The following is a 16,867-nucleotide window of genomic DNA, read 5'->3' as shown; positions in this document are numbered from 1 at the left end:
TGACATCTATTGTGCACTTTATAATCTGAATGTCTTTTGTATTGGCAACAGCCCGCTCCGGCGCATAAATTGATGCGGGCAGGAAAGGCCAGGTCTTTTTAGAGACAAATATTTAATCCCCTAATCTGTTATGGGTGGCCAGCTCTAAAAGGTAAACACTCCTTCTCGGTGAATGTATTAGATGCTGGTGCCATCTTGTGGAATGCAGACCAAGGAGAAAAGAATTTCCCTCCCCTCCTTCACATATTCTTGGGAAAGAGTTTACATGCAGGTGGGCTATAGTAAGTTGCAGGGAGGGCTGCCCCCACCCCGTTAACCATTAAGCAAAATAAGCACATGCTTAGGGCACCAAGGGTAGAGAAGCCCCATTGAGATCTTTTCTCTAGCTATCATGCCTTTGACTCTTTCATTGCTGCAGTTGACCTTAGTTTCTAATAAACATTTCTCTTTGCATTTTCCTTCATAACGGTTTTATTAAACATTGCATAAAAAGAGTTGAAGACATGCACCTTTTTATGGCCCTACATATAAGTAAATAATATGCTTGCTGCTATTTTGTGTTAAACAATTTCCCCCCCAACCAAAAAAACACCACCCAATATTTAATTTAGTAGTGGAACCCAGCTTGAGAGATAGCCTGGAAGATAACTAAAGTTTTAATCTGTTATTTCATCTTTAGCAGTAATTGAGTCTTCATGTATTGTCAATTAAGCTATGGAAAGACCATTGTTGGACTGTCTTAGGGCATCAATTGACCTTAATCAACTGGCCCAGGGGAGGAGGGAGGCTTTGAAGGGCAATATAACATCCTGGTGAAAAAGAAGTATTATATTGATTGTCATATCTAGCAGAATTCACTATTTGTAAACACTGCATTAATTTTTTTCTAGGAAGAATCTCCATTGTGATACCTACTTGAGAACTGCTTTTACAGAATCTTACTCCTTAATAAGTGACAGGTATCAGCTTAAAATGTTTTTGCTCGTGATAACACTTTAACAAATCCAGAGGATGGGTCTTCCCTCAAGAAGGAAGAGAATGGTTTCTGTGGACTATCTGCTAAAAAATACCTTTGTTTCCAATAGATTTTTGTAAAGGATATAAAAACGAGAAGTTCTGAATGCATGATAAACGTTATTTGGTAATATTCTTGGGGATGATTATATAGAAGGAAAAGATAGACATGAAAGAAAACAGAGTGAAAATGGAACAAGTGCGGAGAGTTTTAAGTCCTGTGTCAAAAAGTATTAGAGGATACATTTCTCAACAGAACAGAGGTAAAGTGGACTTAAGGATAGGAGATATATAAGCTGCTTCAATGTGTTACAGGGTATCACAAAAGTGTGTGGATCTAACTAGAATTAAAGAGGATGGTTGATTGAATGAAGTGAAAAGCCTACGGTTGAGTGGAAAAAAATGCTTATATTCGAATTATATTTGAAAACCGTAAGGATGAAAACAAATTTTATGTTTACATTTACATTTATTTATACTTATATGGCTGCCCATCACATCATATTATGTATATACAGAAATAGTTAGCTGCAATTAATATGTCAAAGAGAGCAAGCAAGAGACGGTTGTTCTATTTTTCCTTCCCATCCAAGTCTGGAACCATCAGGTGCTTTTCCTGATCCTTCTGTCTGAGGACAACTGGAGTTTGACCCTTCTGTTTTCATTCTGTCTTTGGATCTGGCAAAATTACCCTCGGTCAATCCTTGTCACCTCTCCCTATTCCTGATAAGAACAGCAAAACGGAAGGTAATTTCTTTTCCTTTTTTATCAACAGGAATTTTTCCGAATTTCCTCAGCTGTGCAAGAGAGCCTCTTTCACATACTGTGGTCTTCAAAAAAGCCACTTTCTTCCTCAGATCCAGAATTGCTGACTGGTGATTTTGACTTGGGAGGGCATCACAAATTTGTATTTCATCTGCCGCCTCCCAGATAGAAAATTTTCTCTGTGTGTGTGTGTGTGTGTGTGTGTGTCATCATCTTTATCATCTATCATATCTATCTATCAACTATCATTATCATCTATTTGTACCTATTTATCAGTCTGTCTATCATCATGAAACCATATCAATAGGGCACTGCTGAAAACTATCCTTTTTTAAAAAAAAATATTGAGCTATAAAAATGACCTGCTATGTGACATGAAAGTTAAATGACACATTCTCAGTTTCCTTATGTAGCCTGAGGAAAAAGTGATTTTTCCATTGCAAAGAAGTGCCTTGGAAAAAGAAGGTGTGGCACCTGCAAGAGCTTCAGCGCACACGCGCACACACACGCACACACACACACAAAGAGAGAGAGAGAGGAGAAGAGAGAGAGAGAGAGAGAGAGAGAGAGAAGGCTGCAGTGGATTACGTGAAACAAGGAATGGCTGTGCTTTTCTTGTGCTCAAAAAATTGCTTTTTTTTAAAGGCCTAAAGGTGGTAGCTGTCTGCCGGGATTGTGCAGCTATTTCTTTATGTGTCAGCAAGTACTGCTATTTTTTTTTCCCTGACCCAGTTCTAAAGAGCTCACTGGTTAATGAAACAAAAGAAGGCTATTTTGGTAAGGAGCTCTAATGTGGCCACAAATTCAGCCGTGGGCTTTATTCCACTCTCTTTGCATGCTATCTCCCTTGCCCACATTCTCAGCAGGTATTCCAGACACATTTCATTCCATCACAGGGTCCCTGCTAGGCAACACAGTGTCAGGGTTGTTTGACCTGATGGCAGCATCAGGGATGCGGTGGCTCAGTGGGTTAGGACACTGAGCTTGTCGATCAGATGGTTGGCAGTTTGGCGGGTCGAATCCTGAGTGCTGTGTAACAGAATTGAGCGCCTGTTACTCGTCCCAGCTTCTGCCAACCTAGCAGTTCGAAAGCACGTAAAAATGCAAGTAGAAAAATAGGGACCACTACAGTGGGAAGGTAAGAGCGTTCTGTGCACCTTTGGCATCTAGACATGCCAGCCACATGACCACGGAGTCGTCCTCGGACAAGTGCTGGCTCTTCGGCTTTGAAACAGAGATGAGCACCAGCCCCTAGAGTTGGAAACGACTAGCATGCATGTGCGGGGGAACCTTTACCTTTACCTTTACTGCTCTTTCCTTTTTCCTGCAGGTATGAATGGCAGCCATTCACCCAGGATAGAAAGCAAAACATCTGCAAATACAGACACTGCTAGGTGCACAGAATCTGCTGATGATCTCTGTCTTTTGACTGCCACTTAGTTCAATATCACTTGCTTTTTGATTCGGTAGTAACATCTGGAATGTGGATAAATAAAGTTTTTCAAGAGTCCGCTCCCCTCCCTCCCTTGCCAATACAACAGACATATACACCTAAACAGTCAACTCAAACACAAAGAAGCAAATAGATTAGAAACATGCTAATATGGCCAAGTTGAAAGGGTATGGATTCAAGACACAGATTCTAACAGCACCTCATGACTTTTACCAAGGAATGCTGTGACAACTTCCGGCATTGTCAAAATGCAATAGTGTGTCTCTGCAAAATCTTATTCTTTTGACTTCATGCTGTGAAGGCCAAGTAGATTACAGCTTATCTTTTCCCCCCCTCAAAATACAACTCAACACATAGCCTCAAAGGTGCTTTCTCAAAAGGCAACTGGACTTCCTTAGTTTTTTCTTTGAAAACATTTCATTCCTCATCCAAGCAATTCAAGGTTTTGGTAATGGCTTTCAAGGCCCTACATGGCATGGGTCCGGAGTACCTCGGGGATCACCTGCTGCCGGCGTCAACTTCCCTCCGCCCTGTGCGTTCCCACAGAGAGGGCCTCCTCAGGGTGCCACCGGTCAGAGAATGTCGGCTGGTGGCCCCCAGGAGGAGGGCCTTCTCTGTGGGCACCCCGGCTTTATGGAATCAGCTGCCAGTTGAGCTCCGGATGGCACCTGACCTTCTCTCCTTCCGACGCGGTCTGAAGACCCATCTATTTTAACAAGCTGGCCTGGCCTGATGGGGGATGTGTTGGGGTTTTATTGTGGATTTTATATTATTCTATTGTTTTAGCTCGGGCTCTTATTTAATTCTTTTTTAATTTTTGTAATCTGTATTTTTATATGCGCTCTGTTCACCACCCTGAGTCCTTCGGGAGAAGGGCGGTATACAAATATAATAATTAAATTAAATTAAAGAAGCTTCTTCAGTTCTGCTCAGCTTCAGTTCAGCTCCTTGGATGAGAAGTCAAACATTTTCAAAGAAAACAACAAGAAGAAAAAAGTCTAGAAAAGCGTCTTTGGGACAATCACAACCTGGATGGTTGAAAATCTTGAAAGACAACTCAAAACATAAACTCTTCCACACAATAGCTTATCCAGCCTGACTTTCTTCTTTATTGATTAGCTCTGGAGGCCTTGAGAAGAGGGCTTCAACCAGTAGGTGTTTTTATTTTCTAGCTAAATTGTAATCAAAAATATGGATTTACATAAGAAAGAAGGGTCTATTAAAAACACCTAAACATGAAATCAAGAAACCTCTATGCTCAAGTATATTTCAGATATTCTTTCTGCAATAAACTCTAATGATCTGAACTCAGAACCCTCCTCAAGCAGATAAACTGTATATATATATATATATATATATATATATATATATATATATATATATATATATATATGTGTGTGTGTGTGTGTGTGTGTGTGTGTGTGTGTGTGTGCGTGTGTGTGTGTGTGAGTGTCTGTGTGTGTGTCTGTGTGTGTCTGTGTGTGTGTCTGTGTCTCTCTGTGTGTGTGTGTGTGTGTGTGTGTGTGTGTGTGTGTATTTGAATGAGGGGAGGGCAAAAAAATATAGCCATTCCATGGCCCTGAGCATCTAGTAAAATTTATTTTTTCATATTATTTTTGTGTGTATATACATGCGTACATGTGAAGATAGTTGCACAGCAAGCCTAAGAAAACAGTTTAAGCATACTTGCTGTGTTTGACTCTAAGTTAGACCCAGATCCCAGGAAACGATGATCAACTCTTCTGCACAGAGTTGAAGCCACAGTTAAAATTATCATGCTGAGACCTGGGATATCTAAATATCAGCATTTGGTGTTTAAACTGCAAGACAACCAGCTCAGGACTTATTTTGTTGCTTTAAAAGTCAAGTCTTCTCCCATAAGTTATAAATGATCAAACAGTCCTTAAACCATCATGTATATTGTTTAACAATAATTAAACTACTTAGAATTTTTGGCACACTAAATCCAAAATGGGTTTGGAGTTTACTTTAAGTCTGCACAGTTCAAATAAAATAGATACAATCTGGCATACTAAATTAAAGCCGTTGGTATGCCTATGGAAGTTTTGCAGTAACCTACTAGCAACCACTAGATGTAGCTGGCATTCTGGACAATTTTGATGTATAGTTATAAACTGATTTCTAATATAATCACGTAGGGATTTTAAAAATGTTATTCATAATCCAATTTCAGATGTGCAGTTTCATTGACATGCACCCATGAAATGCAGTCATGCAATTTTTAATGACTCTTTTCTCAGGTTTTAAAATTGGATTGATGGCCAGAAAGATTTGCAATTCCACTTTTAACCCTAATTTCTTTTTGCATTTGGGATTTTTTAGGGAAAGAGGGACTTTAAATAGTTTTAAAATTAAACATTTTGCTGCTGTTTTAAAATAATAATAATAATAATAATAATAATAATAATAATAATAATAATAATAATAATAATAATTTATTGCAAGTATTCTGGATTCCAAGGTTGTGAAGGGAAAAAAGAGAAGTACTGTAAATAGGGCATATGGAAAAACAGACAGCACAGCAATACCAGAAGCTGCCATTGTTTTATGACTATGAATTCTCACCAAAATCTCCCTTGCTCATCCCCTAAAGGGAGATATATGCTGCATGTGATCCTCATCAAGAAGCTTCATTAAGAGGCCTACTTAGCTTGGTAAACCAAAATGAAACCAGGATGCTGAATTTAGGAGATACAATATAAAAATACCCATGGAGTATTTAAAATAAAAATAATATAAGGTACTATCATAGCTTGTCTGCAGGATCAGAGGGCTTGGTTTAATTTTGTTGGTATCCAGCTGGAGATAACCAGGGTACCAGCAGGATACAAAAGAAGCCTAGGTTCATATTGTGTTGAATCAGGCCAACAACAACATAGTCTGCCATTTTCTGTCATACTTAACTCAAGTTACATTTCAGAAGTTCACTAGCTGCCTTCTACTGTCGTGCCTCTATGTTGCTGTGCTTCAGGAGATACTATATAGGTGTTGTGAACCTATATAGCTGTGGCAGAGCCCTCTCAGTAGGCATGTGCGCCGTAGCCCCAATCCTAGGCCTTCAGCTGGGTTTTATAAAACCTTTTTGCTTTAGGCCTCCTCCACCGTGTGCAAAAATAAAATGGCGATGTCCATTTTGCTCTAAAGGTGCATGGTGACCTAACCCTAACCCTAAATGGAATTTTTCTCCAATGGGATTTTCCCATGTATTTTACCAGGAAACATAGATAGGACAGCCTAGAAAGGTAAATGCCCTCCTAACCGTACCCAAGCACTCCGAGTTTGTTGGCGATGACCATTTTGCTCTATGAGTTCATGGTAACCTAACCCTAACTATAAGTGGAATTTTCCTCCAATGGGATTTTCCAATGTATTTTACCAGGAAACATACATAGGGCAGCCTAGAAAAGTATGTGCCCTCCTAACCACACCCAAGAACTCAGAGTTTTTTGGCGATGTCCATTTTGCTCTATGAGTTCATGGTGACCTAACCCTAACCCTAAATGGAATTTTTCTCCAATGGGATTTTCCCATGTATTTTACCAGGAAACATACATAGGGCAGCCTAGAAAAGTAACTGCCCTCCTAACCATACCTAAGCACTCCAAGTTTGTTGGCCATGTCCATTTTGCTCTATGAGTTCATGGTGACCTAGCCCCAACCCTAAGTCCATGGTGGTGAACCTATTGGACGTGTGCCTCAGGTGTCACACAGAGCCCTCTTTGTGGGCATGCACGCCGTCACCCCAGTCCTAGGCTTTCAGCTGACTTTTATAAATCCTTTTCGTTTTAGTTTAGTTTTTTGCACTTTTTTGTGCAAAAAAAGGTTCAATCAATCAATTTCAACTTCTTGTGGGGAAAAAAAAGATCTCGCAAAGTTGGAATTAATTTATTGAACTTTTTAGTCCCACCTGGTTTTCTGTTACCACTGCAGTCACATCACCCAATTGGCCATGCCCACCCAAAGGGCCACACTACCCAATGGGCCACACCCATCTGGTATCCGACAATACATAAGTGGGTTTTGGGTCCCAGTTTGGGCACTCAGTCTCTTAAAGGTTCACCATGATTGGTACAGCAGACATTAATCTAGCGGAATGCTCCATTCATTTCTCTGGTGTCCTTTTAAACTTAACCAGGCACAATTTACAGTAAAGAAAAAGACCATTTGCAAGCATGTTCCAGCACTGTTCTCAACCGACAGGGCCAGTGGAACAGAGATAAGTGGTTTCAGATACATAGAGGGAAATGAGTGTTATGATGTTCAGTTTGCAGAATTTCTGGGTCCTATTTGAAATACAGTTAAAATACAGTTCAGTACGCTGATCATTTTCTAACCAATTTCAACTGTTTTCAGGCAGAGAAATGGAAAACAGCAACAACTTAAAAGAAGCAAGATTTCATACTGTGATGAATGAATGAACCTTTATTGTCAAAGTAAAGCCATGTATACATTGAGATTGGCTGAGCCTCCCTCCATGCCCCCACCCCCAACTCACAGTGACAACAAACCCTCCATCTTATTACACCATGTGAGCTAATTGCACAACACACCAGCCTCGCAAGTCAATCATGCATAAAGTTTATAAAATTATTTCCCGTTCAAAAGCCTAACAGCCCATGGATAAAAGCTGTTCTTCAGCCTGTTGGTACAGCTGGCTATACTCCTATATCTCCTACCCAATGGTAGGAGAGTAAAGAGATACCGTCCAGGGTGTGATAAGATAAATGATTAATTTATCAGCCCTTTACACTCTTTGCCTAGATATAGAGAAACTCTCTCGCTGTAAGAAAATTAACTTTGTTCATTTTAAGTTAACATTAACTGCTCTTTCTAAAATGGCACAGCATGACTTATGTAACTACTTATTATTACTTGGTTTGCTGGGTTTCAGACACTTGGACACTCGCTTTCAAAATCCTAACTAGTTCATGAAGAGGATGGAGCCAGTCTATTTCAGCTTCTCCTTCCTCACATGACTGCTGTGAGATATTTCAGCAACCCGTGTATGCCACCCTGAGCTCTTTTGAAAAAGCATGTACTTGAAATGTGATAAATAAGTCAGCTTTCACCCGTTCTAAATTTAGTTTCATTTTGGCTGATACTATTCTCTTACACTGCAAGTATTTGATGCAGAAAATATACTTTAATTGTGACTAGAGCTTAGTTTAGGATAAATGCCATTGTATGGGCATCATCACAGTTTGTTTCAGATGTTAAAAGATGTTATAGTTAACCCAGTCTTATGAGTTTCTTTAACCCAGGGGTCTTCAAACTTGGCCCTTTTATGACTTGTGGACTTCAACTCCCAGAATTCCTCAGCCAGCCTGGCTGAGGAATTCTGGGAGTTGAAGTCCACAAGTCATAAAAGGGCCAAGTTTGAAGACCCCTGCTTTAACATATTGAAGTAGGGTTTGTGTTTTCAAAGCACACTAAACATAACTGTAATTAGACAATACATTATAGTAAATGGAATCATTTGGTAGTATACATGAATACTGGGGACACTTGGCAGAAAGGTTTGGAAGAAACAAGCTTTTATTTGAGCAGACCAGGTATCTGTCAATTCAGCCCTACTGTTTTAGCAGTAGTAGAATGCATGATATCTTATCTTCAAAACAAACCTACTGTATGAGGGCCTTTGCCTAAAGCAGGGGTGGGCAACTATGGCCCTTTTACGACCTGTGGACTTCAACTCCCAAAATCACTTAAATATGAGCCAGCCGTGTGCTGCAGCTGCCAAAAAAGCCAACACAGTGCTAGGCTTCATTAACAGAGGGATAGAATTAAGATCACGTGAAGTACTAATACCACTTTACAATGCCTTGGTAAGGCCACACTTGGAATACTGCATCCAGTTTCACCACAATGTAAAAAAGATGTTGAGATTCTAGAAAGAGTACAGAGAAGAGCAACAAAGATGATTAGGGGAGTGGAGGCTAAAACATACCGTACAGTATAAGGAACGTCTGCTGGAATTGGATATGTCTAGTTTAATGAAGAGAAGGGCGAGGGGTGACATGATAGCAGTGTTCCAATATCTCAGGGGCTGCTACAAAGAAGAGGGAGTCAAGCTATTCTCCAAAGCACCTGAAGGCAGGACAAGAAGCAACGGATGGGAACTAGTCAAGGAGAGAAGCAACCTAGAACTAAGGAGAAACTTCCTGACAGTCAGAACAATTAACCAGTGGAACAACCTGCCTCCAGAAGTGACGAATGCTCCAACACTGGAAGTTTTTAAGAAGAGACTGGGCAGCCATTTGTCTGAAATGGTATAGGGTTTCCTGCCTGAGCAGGGGGTTGACCTCCAAAGTCCCTTCCAACTTTATTTTTATTATTATTAATTCTGGGAGTTGAAATCCACAGGTCATAAAGGGGCCATAGTTGCCCACCCCTGGCCTAAAGATACTCAAGAAGTTCATATCTGAGGAGATTTTAAAGGCTCTCTAGCATTCTAACCACTGTTATCCTATTGACATGAGACTAAAGAGGAAAAAAGCCAAGCGTGACCGGGAATAAATTTGGCCATACAAAGGCAATAATCATCATTTATGTTAGATATTCTTTTCTCTTTACCTCTCCCATCCTCTTTCTCTTCCTCCTCCTCCTCCTCCTCCTCCTCCTTTTTCTTTAGCTTTAAGTGTATAGTTTTTGCACTAGCTTCCAAGTGGGCATTCCAACAAAAGTGACATAGATCCATATAGTGGGTGGGGTCCTTGGTACACTCTGAACTTGGTTGCTTGCTTACAGACATGTCATTAACCAGCTAGATAACATCATGATGTTACCCAGTCAGGAAATGAAATACCTGCAAGTAAACAACCAAGCACAGAGACTACCAAGGATTCCACAATTCAACCCTGAGCTACATACAATCCTCTTCTGTTGATCCCCACAATGTGCCTGTAGTTTTTCTAGGGGAAAAAACATAGAAGTTGTGCTAAAAGTTGTGGTCCTGATGGTTTTTCAAGCCTAATTTGCTTGTCATTTTTTCCTAACAAAGTCGCAGTACAATACATTTTAGCTAGTAAAGAAAACCATTTCTGAGGTTTGGTGTCATTTCTTTGACTTGTGCTCCACTTTTTGGTATTTTTAATATGATAACACTTCAGTTTAATGAGCCATTTTGGGGGGAAAGAATGTATTAAATCTGAATTTAAGAAATAAATATTTGCATAATTACATAGTTGACATGTTTATATTATCTGTGTAATGGAAAAGACATAAAAAGTCAAATAGTAATTATGATAGAAATGGAGGCAAATGGCATAATTACATAGTTGACATGTTTATATTATTTGTGTAATGGAAAAGACATAAAAAGTCAAATAGTAATTATGATAGAAATGGAGGCAAATGACTTAAGCTACATCAAGTGTCCAGACAAACTTTGTGGATGAGATCTGAAGACACATTTTGTTCACTGCATCCAGACTCCATTAAATGGGAATCTCATTAAATTGAGGTATCACAATCATGTCACAGTGCTTTAGATTAACTTTCTTCTCCCAGTGGAGAAGTGCTTTAGATTAACTTTCTTCTCCCAGCCTTTCTTTATTGTACTGGCACCATGCACACTACATCCACTTTGTTATGTCAGTAGCTTGTTGCAAAGAAGGTTCCTTTGAAGCGGGAGATTCTGGTGCAATTATTGGTTAATGTTGTAAAGGCGGGAAAACCCGGGCTTGTGATTGGATACAGTTTAAACAGCTCGAGTATAAAAGCCAGAGTTATTTGACAGTTGTCAGTTGACATATGTGTATTGAATAAACCTTTTTGCTGTTAAACCTCACTGAGTCATTCGTCTGTCTGAACCAAACAACTGGCGACGAAGGTGGGATAGACGGCGGACTAGTGAAGGATCGGCGACAAGCAGCTGCGCGTAAAGCGGCAAATTTAAAAATTCACAGTCAACCGCAAGCGGCCGCGGCGGAATCCTCAAACCTCCGAATGGCGCAAATTGGTTCTTTAAAAGAATTCGATCCAAACTTCCCAGAGGACTGGGAAGAATATGTGGGACAGGTCGAAGGATTTTTGCTAGTGAACGGCATAACCGACGACCGGAAAAAGGCGCCTGCCTTACTGACTATCTGTGGCACACCTGTGTACTGGGTTGCCGTGGGACTTTGTCAACCATTGCCAGTATCAAGCGTTTCGTACGCCGACTTACTGGCCAAATTAAAGGTACATTTTACACCAAGAAGATCAGAACTCTTTTGGCGGCGCATCTTTGAAAAACGAAATCAGAGACCGGGCAAGTCAATAACAAAATTCGTTGCGGCAGTCAGAGAAGCAGCGGTACGTTGTAAATATGATAACTTAGAAATAAGAATCCGGGACAGAGTGGTGCTCGGGTTACGCGACGAGCAGTTACAAAATAGAATTATCGCTAAGCCCACCGGCGACTTGCAAGAAGTCCTTGATGAACTTTTGACTTATGAATCCACTGGGTATCGCGACCCCCCCCCACAATAGCATGGCTGCTTCTGCCGAAATAAACCAAGAAGGCCCTGTGGACTGCGGGGAGGTGGACCCACAATGGGAAGCCGACATAGCCAAAGTCACCAGGCGGTTTGGAAAAATGGCGGCAAAACCATTCCGCAGTGAAGGACCAGAACCGAGTCACCGATTCCAAACAACAACACCACAATGACAACCAACAACACCGCAACGACAACCGAGAGAAGTTCCAGCTAGACAGCGCGACAGCGACAACCGATGTGGAAGCTGCGGGGGAAATCATGCCCGAGCAACATGCAGATTCCACTCTGCCAGATGCAGATTGTGCGGAAAGACCGGCCACATTCAAGCCATTTGCAGGGGTCATGCACGCGACAATCGTCTACACGAAATCGACGTTTGGCCCAAAGGTAAGGTAACCCCTCACTATAGTGGCAAGGAGACCCCTAGACCTTGGGCACAATACCCCAACCGCGGGGAGGCGGCGCGAGTTAATCACATAGGGAAGAGAAAAATAAATCACATTTTGGGATCAAAATTAAAAATCGTAGTCCAGTTGCAAGAAATTCCTTGCAAAATGGAAATTGATTCTGGGGCCTCAGTGTCCATAATTTCAAGTGAGACCCTTAAAAAGATTGAACTTAAAAGTGGTCGCAAAATTCCACTTAGTTCAACCAAAATTCAATTGGCAGACTTCCAAAAAAACCCAATAAAAATTAAGGGAAAAGTTACCCTTAGAGTTAAATATAAGGGGTTTAATGGAATACTAGACTTAATAGTTACAGAAGGCCATAGAACTAGTTTAATAGGCCTTAACTGGTTTCCTGCCCTGGGAATTTGGGTCGGGGGAATAAACACCGTTATTAATAATAAGACCCTCAAATCTGTCTGCGATGAATTCGCAGACGTATTTGATGGGTCTTTGGGTAAATATAAAGGACCCCCAATTAATTTTAATTTAGACCCATCGGTTAAACCCATCAGGCTTAAGGCCCGACGGGTGCCTTTCGCCCTTAAGCAAAAAATCGAGGCCGAGCTCGATAAGCTTGTAGGCCAAGGCGTTCTAGAACCGGTCGAGGGTGGTTTGTGGGAGACGCCGATCGCCACACCCGTTAAACCTAATGGGGATGTGAGGATCTGCGCTGATTACAAAGCCACCCTGAACCTAGGAATGAAAAAGCATGCTTACCCGGTCCCGACGGTGAAGCAGGTCCTCGCCACGATACAGGACGGCGCCATATTTGCCAAGTTAGACTTGGCGCAGGCGTATTTGCAACTTACTGTTTCCAGGGAGGCTGCTGAAGCTCAAACTATTGTTACCCACAAGGGGGCGTTCCGAGTCCACAGACTGCAATTTGGTATTGCAGCAGCTCCAGGTATCTTCCAGGAGGTGATGGAGAGGACCTTAAAGGGCATACCTGGTGTATGCCCTTACTTTGATGATGGAAGAAATGAAGAAATATTAGCTGAGCATCTGGAACAGGTACTGGGAAGATTTAGGGGGGCTGGACTTAAATTAAAAAAGGAAAAGTGCTGTATTGGAGTTAAATCCACAGAATTTTTAGGATTTAGGATAGATAAAAATGGAATTCACCCTACACCTGATAAAATTAAGGCAATCAAATTGGCACCAGAACCAAAAAACAAGGCGGAATTACAAGCCTTTTTAGGATTAGTCAATTTTTATCATACATTCTTGCCACATAAAGCTGCCATCGCGGAACCACTACATAGACTATTAGATAGAAAAACCCCATGGCAGTGGCAAGATAAACATAGAGTCAGTTTTCAAACATTAAAAGATATTCTTTCAAGCCAATCCACAGTTACTCATTTTATTGAGAATAAACCAATTTATTTAGCTTGTGATGCTTCACCTTATGGTGTGGGGGCTGTTATCAGTCACATGGATAGTCAGGGCATTCAAAAGCCAATTGCATACTATTCCAGGACGCTTACCAAAGCTGAACGGAATTATGCACAGATTGATAGAGAAGCATTAGCAATCGTGGCAGGAGTAAAAAAGTTCCATGATTACCTTTATGGTAGGAACTTTACCATACTCACTGATCACAAACCATTATTGGGACTGTTTACCACTGATAAACAGACACCCCAAATAATGTCTCCCAGAATGCTGAGGTGGTCAATTTTCCTCTCAGCATATTCATTCTCACTGCAACATAGACCTGGTAAGGAAATGGGCCATGCAGATGCCCTTAGTAGACTGCCTTTAACCAACACAGAGGAGGACCCTGCCCCAGTAGGACAAATTATGTCATTACAGGAAATTCCTGAATGCCCCTTAACTGCTAAAGAAATAGCTGAGGCTACTAAAAAAGACCATATTCTCAAAAGGATTATGACCTGGGTTCTTGGTGGTTGGCCTAGTACTAACCCTGATGCCAAGTACATCCCATACTTTAGGAGGAAGAATGAACTATCATCCCATTTGGGATGTATATTGTGGGGCAACCGTGTTGTTATTCCTGAACTTCACAGAACTACAGTTTTAATGGAATTACATGAGGGTCACCCTGGAATTGTGCAAATGAAGGCATTAGCTAGAAGTCATTTGTGGTGGCCAGGGCTTGATAAAGATATTGAAGAATGCATTTCAGGATGTTATTTGTGTCAGCGATCTAGACCAGAGCTGCCACACACACACACACACACATAAGTGGGAATTGGCCAGGAATCCTTGGTCTAGGATTCACATTGATTTTGCAGGGCCATTTCAAGGCTTAACCTTCCTAGTTGTGGTGGACAGCTTCTCTCGGTGGCTGGAGGTAGTGCCTGTTAATTCAATGACATCTAGTAGAACAATACAGGTTCTAAGGGGCCTCTTTGCCACTCACGGGTTACCTGATGTGATTGTATCGGATAATGGGCCCCAATTCACCTCTGTTGAATTTCAGGAGTTCCTCAGGGCCAACTCGATTAGACATGCAACATCAGCACCCTTCCACCCGTCCACCAATGGCTTGGCTGAACGCAACGTGAGAACCACCAAAGACGCCTTGAAGCGAATCATCCGTGGCGATTGGCACCAAAGACTGGCAGACTTTTTGCTGACCCAACACACAACCCCTTGCACGGCTACCGGGAAAAGCCCTGCGGAAATGAGGTGGGGCAAACGGCTAACCACCAAACTGGACAGGTTACATCCTGACAAACTACCCTCAAGTGCTGAACCGGACATCCCAAACAGGTCCTTCAAAATTGGAGACTTAGTCTGGGCCAGAAACTATGGACAGGGGGACAAATGGGTTCCTGGGGTAGTCACTAACATAATGGGGCCATTGTCTTACACCATTGAGGGGGAAGGGAATAGAATAAGTAAAAGACATATTGATCAATTAAGGAAGAGAGTTGCCAGAAGTATGCCAGTCGATGGGGGTCAAAACGTATACGGGGGTGATACTGCATCTTGGCTTAATCAAAACAACTTGCCAGTTAGCGGTGAAGCGGAAATTCAAACCAGTGTGACTACAGCTATACCACAACATTGTCAAATTGACTGGGAGCTGTCCCCTATGAACAGGCCAGCAGTACCTGAGCAACAACAACAAACACAACTGCAATCACAATCTGTTAGTAGGGAATCTTCAGAGCCTGTAATTCAAAATTCCAGACCCATAAATATAAGCCAGCCAATCAGACAGTCAGTTAACAATGACTTAAGTAACCAAACCAATAGATACCCATCTAGGGTCCATAGGCCACCCAAATACTTGAGAGATTACGTCAACAAATAACATCAACTGGGGGGGAAGGGGTGTTATGTCAGTAGCTTTGTTGCAAATATGTCAGTAGCTTGTTGCAAAGAAGGTTCCTTTGAAGCGGGAGATTCTGGTGCAATTATTGGTTAATGTTGTAAAGGCAGGAAAACCCGGGCTTGTGATTGGATACAGTTTAAACAGCTCGAGTATAAAAGCCAGAGTTATTTGACAGTTGTCAGTTGACATATGTGTATTGAATAAACCTTTTTGCTTTCGTCTGTCTGAACCAAACACACTTACTCTGCTAATGACACACCAGAAGACCCTAGGCATATACCTATGCATGCCTCTTTTAGAGAACATGCAAATAAATGTGTCTGGGGTTTGTTTTTTTGTTTGTTTTTTGGGGGGGTTGAGTGAACATGGAGGATTGACCTTAAATGATCAAGTGAATGGGAAAGGAAAGGTATTGCTGTATTTAAAATGCTCACTCCAGATGGTCTTCCATCCTTCAGTAGTTACAGAATATTACGAGAATAAATGCATTAATGGAATCTGGGAAAGAAGAAGGTCATGGGGACTAGAAACAAGGTAGGGTAGACTTTTTGGAATCCCTTCAATTGTTCACCAACACTGGCCATAGGAGGAGTTGGTATTTTTTATATAGTATAATAAAGTAACATGTATCTCTCTGTGTGTATTTTACTCCTAAGGACTAATAATTCATGTGTGTGTATTGTTTGTGTATGTTTGTGAGAGAGGAGAGGGTAGGTATATGTATGTTGCTTGGATCTCTGAGGATCTACTCAAGATGCCTCATAAGAAGGTGAAACCCATGAACAACAGCCTATCTTCTAATGCAGTGGTTCCCAACCTTTTCGGTACCCCACACCCCTAAGAACGCTTCTGATATATTCTCACACCCCTTACAAAAGTTCAAAATAATGGCAATGAATTATGCATATACACTATAATTTTGAAACCCCAAGTTTTCACAACCTCTGGAATATCGTCTCACACCCCCCAGAGGGTGCAACCACCCCTGGTTGGGAACCCCTGTTCTAATGCATAACCTCCATCAGTTGGGTTTCCATAACACATTAAATCGTAAGCTAGCCAACCACACTTTAGCTGAGCAGATTCTGCAGTTCCACCCTGTGTGGCCGAATTGAAGTTCGTTAGGTGGTGCAGACCCTGAAAATTCAATTAATTACAAACCACGATTAAATTCATCACAAGTAAACCTCTTCTCTGAGCACAATCTCAATATTTCTATAAGCTGTACTATGGGAAAAGAAGAAAAAAAAACCAGGAGACAGTTACAGACAAATCTTATCCTCAAAGTGCAAAAAAAAAGCTTTTTGGGTAGTTAGTAACATTTTTTTCTGTGTAGTTGTGATAAGGTGCACCTGCTGACATTCCTCCTGCATTTTGT

This window comes from Vipera ursinii, assembly GCF_947247035.1.
Source record: "Vipera ursinii genome assembly, chromosome: 1".
Taxonomy (NCBI): Eukaryota; Metazoa; Chordata; class Lepidosauria; order Squamata; family Viperidae; genus Vipera; species Vipera ursinii.
The sequence above is the reverse complement of the archived record's forward strand: the minus strand, read 5'-3'. Positions refer to the sequence as shown.